This window comes from Alosa alosa, chromosome 4 (genome assembly GCF_017589495.1).
Source record: "Alosa alosa isolate M-15738 ecotype Scorff River chromosome 4, AALO_Geno_1.1, whole genome shotgun sequence".
Classification (NCBI taxonomy): domain Eukaryota; kingdom Metazoa; phylum Chordata; class Actinopteri; order Clupeiformes; family Clupeidae; genus Alosa; species Alosa alosa.
Window position 1 is genome coordinate 12705074 of NC_063192.1, and position 8852 is coordinate 12713925.

General features: G+C 41.6%; 1 protein-coding gene across 2 annotated transcripts in view; it reads right to left on the reverse strand.

Annotated features, from left to right (window-relative positions):
* syt2a (synaptotagmin IIa) overlaps positions 1–7028 on the reverse strand; it is a 49708-nt gene extending 42680 nt beyond the window's left edge. Inside the window, exon 1 of one of the 2 annotated variants that reach the window (XM_048241131.1) lies at positions 6655–7028. The gene's annotated coding sequence lies outside the window, so the exon portion shown is untranslated. The remainder of the gene's footprint in view (positions 1–6654) is intronic. The other variant, XM_048241133.1, reaches the window with a different exon arrangement.
* Positions 7029–8852: the final 1824 nt, after the last annotated feature.

An 8852-nucleotide genomic window follows, 5' to 3' on the forward strand; every position in this document is an offset into this window, starting at 1 on the left:
TCACTGTGCCTTCTAATCTCCTCCTACTGTTCAATACAAATCACTACAACATGTTTTCACTGAATGTTATATCAGATAGAACAACAAAGTTAATGTTGAGTACCGGTAAACAACATTAAGAAATGGTCACTAAAACTGACACAAATAATACTATGCGATTGTTGAGGATCAGTTCAATGGCTCTAATGAAGCTCAATTGTCCTGACTATGACATTGTGTCTGACAACCCGCAATTTACAAGGACAATTAATGAACTTGTGCTCAACTAAGCAAATACTCTCAAAAAGAACCAGCCTACAAAGACCTGGGCAAATATGTTTACGAACCATCAGACAAGCATTGTAGACTGGACATGAATGAACAGGTCAGCTGCACCTTTTCTGACAACACCAGTTCTATGTTTGAGATCTTGATGGAAAAGTGAGATACATCATGCACAGTGCTCAATATTAAAAATAATAACACTTCACAAATATATGTTTTTGATCTGCTGAGATGAGACAACTATACATAACCTTTACATTTGAAGCATCTCAGCTCTTAACATGAGCTTTCATATATAATTTCCTCTTTAAAGATGCCAGTTTTACCAGAATATACCAGATGTCTATGTAACTTAAATTAAGTAAAAGCTGATTCCATAGAACTGACACCATGAATTTGTGGAAACATCAAAGCTCAAGATGATTACATAACATGGCAAGGTTCCACACATACACACACATGCACACATGCACACACACACACACACACACACACACACACACACGCACATGAACAAAACTCTTTCCCTGAGTGTTGTCACGTGTGACACCCACACAAGCCCCCTGAAATCTTTCCAGTAGCAAAACTTAGTTATAATAATAATAATAAAGCTTTATTTGTATAGCACCTTTCATACACAGAATGCAGCTCAAAGTGCTTTACATTTGAAACATGTAACACAATAATAGTCAGTCAGTCATTATCAATCACTTTTCTTTGCTGTTTATGTTATACTCAGCAACATATCAAAAATATAGAAAATGACGTCATAAGACTGGCAGCCTTAACCCTCTTACCCCCCACAAGCACGCCATATGGCAACTGTGGCAAGGAAAAACTCCCATATTCCAGGAAGAAACCTTGAGCAGAACCTGACTTAATAGGGGGAGCCCATCCGCTTCTGGCTGGCTGCGCCCTCCAATAGTAGCAGATGTAGAATAATCTGAAAATGTAGTCTACAGGATAAGATGAGTTAACTAAAAGCTTTCCTGTACAGGTATGTTTTCAGATCTTTTTTAAAAATATTTACTGAACTCGCCTGCTTGATGTACAGAGGCAGGGTGTTCCATAGTTTGGGGGCATAATGGATAAACGCAGCTTCTCCACTTTGTTTGTGGAGCACTTTGGGTACGATTAAAAGATTAGAATTGGATGATCTAAGTTTCCTTTGTGGTTGATAAGATATTAAAAGCTCAGAGATATATGAAGGTGCTATGCCATTCAGAGCTTTGTAAGTAATTAACATAACCTTAAAATCAATTCTATAGGAAATAGGGAGCCAGTGCAGTTCAGCCAACACAGGGGTGATGTGTTCTCTCTTCTTAGTCTTAGTTAAAAGTCTAGCCGCAGAGTTCTGTATGAGTGCCAATTTCTTTAGATGTTTTTGGGAAGACCAGTGAAAAGTGCATTGCAGTAGTCTAACCTGCTAGTGATAAAGGCGTGAATTAGCTTTTCTGCATCTTGTTGAGTTAAAAAAGGGCCGCACTTTGGCAATGTTTCTCAAGTGGAAATAGGCTGTCTGAGTAACTTTACTGATATGGGGCTTAAAACTTAACTCTGCATCTAAGATGACACCGAGGCTTGTTACTTTTGGTTTGACCTGGTGTGCCAAGTTCCCCAGATTACTAAGAATAATATCTCGCTTTAGTTTTGGTCCAACCAGAAGTACCTCTGTTTTGTCATCATTTAGTTTCAAAAAGTTTTTTTTTTTTTTTGCTCATCCACTGATTAATGGAGGTTAGGCATGCAGTGAGGGAGCAAAGGCCATCTGGGTTAGTTGGCTCCACAGAAAGATACAATTGGGTATCATCTGCGTAGCTGTGGAAGTTTACATTATGCTGACTTATGACGTTTCCCAATGGGAGCATATATAGAGAAAATAGCAGGGGACCAAGGCAGCTCCCCTGGGCCACACCAAAAGGCAAGTCATGTTTTTCAGATACATGATCTCCTAGACTGATATAAAAATCTCTGCCAGTAATGTAGGTTTGAAACCAGTTTAGAGCATTATCAGAGAGACCCACCCACTTTGCAAAGGCGGTGAATTAGGATGCTATGATCAATGGTGTCAAATGCCGCCTCAAATCCAGAAGAATAAGGATTGAGACTTTGTTTGAGTCGGTAGCTAGTCTGAGATCATTGACTATCTTTACTAGAGCCGTTTCTGTGCTGTGATTTGATCTAAAACCTGATTGGAATTTTTCAAGGATACTGTTTTCGTTGAGGAAGGTATTTAACTGATTGCAAACAACTTTTTCAAGTACTTTGCTCAAAAACGATAGATTTGATATAGGCCTGTAGTTGCTCAGATTGGTATGGTCAAGTTTTGACTTTTTAAGTAAAGGTTTCACAACAGCGGTTTTAAAAGCAGTTGGAAATATACCTGTTTCTAATGAGGTATTTATTACCTTGAGAAAAAAGGGAGCTAAGCCTTCATATACTTTTTTGAGGAATGTAGTAGGGATTGGATCTAAAACACATGTTGAAGAGCCGGTTTGAGTTATAATTTTACCAAGCTCAGATTGAGTAATAGTGCTAAAGGACCTTAATTTTGGGGGGCTGTTTTTGGGTGTACTATCAAACATATTACTTGTGTTACCAATAGCCTCCCTTATAGAAATGACTTTGTTTTTGAAGAAGTCTGCAAATTCTTCGCATCTTAGAGAGGATGCCTGACTGAGTGTGTCAAAAGGTGTTTGATGCAATAGCCTATCAATGGTAGAGAACAACACCCTAGAGTTTCTACTGTTTTCAGCAATTACCTTAGAGAAGTGGTTCCTCCTCTCATTCCGAATAGCTCTATTATAATTTGCAATTTTTTTTTTTAGAATGGCACGGTGAACCTGTAACTTAGTTTTTCTCCATGTTCTCTCAGCTTTCCTACATGATCTTTTTAGATCATGGATATTTTCGTTCATCCAAGGTGTCAGTTTGCTACAGGGCCTTTTTTTTTAGTCTTTAAGGGTGCCACTCTGTCAAGCAGAGCCCTAATTCACGATTAAGAGCCTCTACCATTTGATCAATGGGATGATGTAAAATATCTAAATTTATGGAGTCTATAAGAGCTATGAACTGCTGTTCTGCTCTAATGTCCAAGAGTCGCGATTTGATTGCAATTTCGGGATGAATTTTTGGAGTATGTAGTACAATATTAAAAGATACACAATGATGATCAGACATATTTATATCATTTACTGATAAGTCTGTGACTTCTATCCCTCTGGAAATGACTAGATCGAGGGTGTTGCCAAGGTTGTGGGTGGGTCCTGTAACATGCTGCTTTAGCTCTAAACTGTCCAACACATTAAGGAACTTACTGGCTTTAGCATCAGTTGTCTTATTGACATGAATATTGAAGTCGCCCATTTACAATTATCCGATCATAGCTAGTGATGATGAGCGACATAAGTTCAGAAAACTGGTCGAGAAAGCCAGTCCATAGTTTAGGGGCTGTATAAGGTTAATAGAAGTACAACTGGGTCAGCCTTCAGAGTGAGGGCAATATACTCAAAGGAAGCGAATTCAGCCAAAGTTGACTCGTGTGCAACTATATTTGTTTGAGAGAATGGAGGCAATTCCACCACCTCGTTTGCCTTGTCTAATTGAGTGGAAGAAATTATAATTTGGGGGACAAGTCTCAACAAGAACAGCTTCGCTGTCTGAAGTCAGCCAGGTTTCAACAAGAAACAGAAAATCCAATTTTTTTTCACTAATAAAATCATTGATTGCAAAGGTTTTGGTAGTAAGTGCACCTATATTTAGTAAACCCATGTTAGCTGAAAATGCCTCTGGCTTTTGAGGAATATGCTGAGGTATGGAAAGAATATTTGTTAGGTTTCTAGTTTTAAATTTGTCTTTTCTTTTTACTATACGTTGGGTAGAAATCAACGTTGGAATAGAACTATAAGCATAAGTCATGCTATTGCATGACACAGCTTGATCTATGGTAGTAGTATTGTATGTTACCCTGCAGAAAACATTCTCAGACCCATCCACATGTATAATGCCATTCGAATCAATACCTGGGGGGCGTGAATCTGTAATATTTTCTACAGAATGTCAATGTCTCAGTGTGGACGCTATGTTGTCAGAGAGTAGCCTGGCTCCATGTTGGTTTGGGTGGAGACCATCACGCTTCAGCATACTGGGCCTCTCCCAGAACAAGCCCCAGTTGTTGACATAGGGGATGCTTAGGGAAGCGCAGTAGCGTTTGAGCCAGGTGTGGAGATCGAACAGTCTGGACCATCTCTCAGCACCTTTTCTGTAGGTAGGGAGAGGCCCAGAGATGACAAAGCGTTTTTCTGTGCCCATCAGAGTGGTGATGAGAGTTTTGTAGTTTTCCTGCAGTGCTACTGACTGCTTATCTCTGATGTCGTTCGTGCCCACGTGTACGATGATGTTGTTGACCTTGGTGTGGCGGGCCAGGATGCTTGGGAGTTTCTGCTGGATGTCAAGGACCTTGGCACCAGGGAAGCAGTAGACCTTGGAGGGACCGCTACATGATGGGGGAATGCAGAGGTCTCTAACCATGGAACTGCCGATGACCAGGGTGGAGGTTGATGAGGTCCGGGGAGGGGGGGTCGGGGGGGGCGCCGACTTTGAGGAGGGGACCAGGATGGTTGTCTCGGGGCTGGAGGGGCTCCTCATCCTCGGTCAGAATGGCATAGCGATTTTCCAGTCGTATAGGTTGGGCTGGGCCTGAGTGCCGTCCGGACCGTCTGCCGTGCTTGTGATGCTTGCTTCTACGCCATGGCTCAGGCTGGTGTGGAGTGGAGCTGGCCAGCAGAGCAGGCTTGGTTCTCAGCAGAGGCCGGGGAGAGGCAACAGGGACAGAAGTTGCATTAGTGCATGGCATGGTTAAAGTATTGGAGGACAGAGTGAAATCAGGGCATCTGGCATTTGTATGTGTAAGAGAGGTAACGTTACTTACGGAGAGAAAGGTGTCGAGGAACTGTTCATCCTTCTCAATCTGATGGAGGGTCGCTATTCTGGCTTCGAGTTCCACTATCTTTTCGCTGAGAAGGACGCATGAGTCGCAGCCTGGTGCACAGCTGAGGGGAGGCATCGTGTCGCGGCGAGGGCTCGCCGGTGTCAACTGTTTTTTAAACGTTTGTTTGCTAGTTGGCTAGCAACAGCGATATCGTGCAGTTCCTTGATAACTCGAACACAGGTAGCGGGTAAGTAATCTGAGAAGATCTCACTTTTATATTGAGTCACTAGTTTTGAGAGACGTTAGAAGGAATTTGATGCTTTCTTCTTCCAGATATCGTTTCCTTGGCCCGGTATTATTTGCAGCCCTTGATACTGGCTTAACGTTTAACGTTAACGTTAGTTGAATCACTTAGTGCAAGGTCAGTCCAAGCATTTTCTCCAAAAGCCCTGTGTAGTCATTTTTAGCCTATAGAACTGGGTTGCAGTTGTTCTGTGGGAGCTGCAGCGATATGTTGCAGCGCTCGGAGCCGCGAGTACACCCACACTCTCCTATTCTAATCCTTCTTTTCTTCCCTCTTTCTCTCTCTCTCCCTCTCTCTGTCTCTCTCTCTCCTTCCCTCCCTCGCTTTTATGTGTCCCTCCATTGCTCTCTCTCTCTTCACCTGCCTGCCTCGTGTACAAGGAACAAAGACAAACACACCTGAATCTATCCAGAGCATTAGTCAAAAGGTGTCCTTGAGTTCTCGTTTTGGTTTTCCCGTCATGGCTGTTTTAAGTATTCTATGATGGCATTTTAGTTTAAAAGTTAGGCATTGCTTTTTGCCTCATTCACTTCATTTTCATATTGCTGATATCTAAAAAAAAGGCTTCTGATCTAAATATTATTCTTAAAGCGAATATTTCTATTAAGCTTCTAGGGCAATATTATGTCATAGATCTTATCTACAACCTAGGGTTTCACTGCAAGGATTGTGTTTACTTTTAGAGTAATATAATCATATTTATTGCTGTAAGAAGCCGACTGCTGTTTATGGGACATCTACGTATGATGTCATTACATGAGAAAGATAAAAATCGTTAACGCATTAAATTATGTATTTGTCCTTTGAAAACGGCCATCACTGGTAAAGATAAAGACAGACACATAATGTTTTCTATGTTTAACACAGAAATTGACATGAATCCACTTCCTCATACAGTGCTGTAGTACTTTCAGAAACCTGGTGTATCCACATAAACTTACATGGGACCTTCAGGAAGTATGATTTTATCGCCTGATGGTGTAGTGCAGCACGGCTTTCACAACTATCAAACACAGATCAGATGACCACACATCTGAAGACTCACATTCCTTACTATTCATATATTCCATTCAACACAAAAACAACATTATATGAAATATGATGCTTCACTACTTTGTACCTCTCTTTTCGGACGGGAGCTGAGATTGCTACTCACCGACAGTGTTTGCTGTGGTCCCCTGGATAAACTTCACCCTCACACAGGGTTTTGGGCTCCTCAAGATAGAAAAAAAAGTCCAGTGTCTTCTATCAGATGATCTCTTTTATTGCTCCGCTTTGAGGGAATTTTGTTGGACTGCAGCCCATGGAGCACCTAGTGCTATTCCTTTGCTTTTGACCTTATTATCTCACTCACACACTCACGCACACACACACACACTCACACAGGACCCAAGCTGGAGTGATAAATCGATTAAGATCTGCACAGAAGAGGGGAAAAATTAAACATGTGTACACTGCAGTTTTTTTTCCTTGTCCACTCGCTCCTCTGCCGCTTCAGTGCTGCATTTCCTCACTCTGTTCTCTCATTGGCTGGGCTGCTCTTCAATATTGTAAGTCCTCATCTTTAATTGGGAGGGGCAGCTTTACAGTGCCTCAAGACCCTCTCTCTCTCTCTCTCTCTCTCTCTCTCTCTCTCTCTCTCTCTCTCACTCTCTCTCTCTATCATGCTCTCTTTCTCTCTCCCCCTTTTGCTTCCTTTCTCTCCCTTTCTCTTTCGTCCTTTCTATCCAGGAGAGGACTGCTTAGCTCTGCAATTTTAAATGCAGGATTTAAAAAAAGACATGACGAGGAGGGGTCTGAAACACAAAAAAAAGAGTGTCAAATAGAAAGAGAGAGAGGGGGAGAGGGGGAGAGAGAAAGGTGCAAAGAGAACAAGTGAATGATCAATGACAGGACAGTGCCAGCTGGTGCAGATTGCAGGCAGTGCACACACACACACACACACACACACACACACACACACACACACACACAACACCCCGGTCCCCGGGACAGTCACCATGGTTCTTTTTTTTTTCCCCGGACGGTGAAAAGCAGAACAGGCATAGGGGGAGGGGGAATGTGCAGAGAGGGGCATGTGTGATGCTCTACTGCAGTGTACGCAATTCAGACCGGGTAGAGAAAGGGAGTGGGGGGTTGGGTGTGTGTGTGTGTGTGTGTGTGTGTGTGTGTGTGTGTGTGTGTGTTTATATGTGTATGTGTGTGTGTACGCACACACCAATGCCAAATAGCTGACTGACTTACAGGGGAGTGGCTAAGACCGAGCGCCTAATGCATTTCTCCCATGAATTATTAAAGTCCCTGAGGAGGCAGCTGAGCGGGCACACACAGAGGGCTCTCACGTGCACCATAAATCAAAGTGGGGGCGAGGCCCCAGAGGATGGGAATGGTCAGCACAAAAAAGGGGGAGAAATTACAACATCATGTGAAGTGACCAGATAATCACATCTGACTTTACAGTGCTTAGGTTTGAAGGAAAAGGTTTCATTTTTTTTTGTGATGGGATTATGCTTTCTCAATGACATTGATACAAAATTCATAAGCAGAAGAATAACCGTCTGTGAATTTTTATGTCATGGGATATTTTTCTGATAGGGAAAGGAAATCTCATATTTTTGCTTTACACTGATGCCATTTGAAATGTGTGCAAAGAAGTCTGCTTCAGGGCTTTTCTGAAATAAATATTTCATATCGAGAGTTTATGAGAAATTAAAGTAGGGTGAGAAAGGAGGATTTCTCAAATTAAAGATTAGACATTTACTGAAAACATCACGAATGGCATTAATTGTAATCTATTAATTTGAAAAGGAAATGAATGTACTATTATGCACCCTTATTTCTGTATTTTCTCCTGGGACACCTAATTCTCTTCACTTCACATTCTAATTCTAACATTAGCGCTTAATAGAGCAGTTGAGGTAGATCCACTATTCTTTGTTTATATGTAACAACACCATCCCCTAGTGGAAAGACAACTACACAGCACTGCTTCAATTGCTGTAGGCTCTACACAGAACCTGCGAAATGGGTACAATTAGAGAGGCGGGGGTTGAAAAAAAATAAAGACGCAATTATATAAAATTGATCATGTTCAACCCTAGCGGAATTATTTTTGAATGTAACTAATGTCAATAAGTACAACGCCTTTGGGTGTAATCATTTACTTTTGTGACTTTTGTGACAAGCATTTCTCCCTAAAGAGAAATTCCATTGTGTGGTGCTGTTTGTATGAATTCTATTCAAGGCCGTAATCGTAATATACTTAGAGGGGGACATGAGGGGACATCCCCAATTTTCATCTATGCTCAAAATGTCCTCTCAAACGCTAAACTTCGTGAAGATACTGTCTGTATA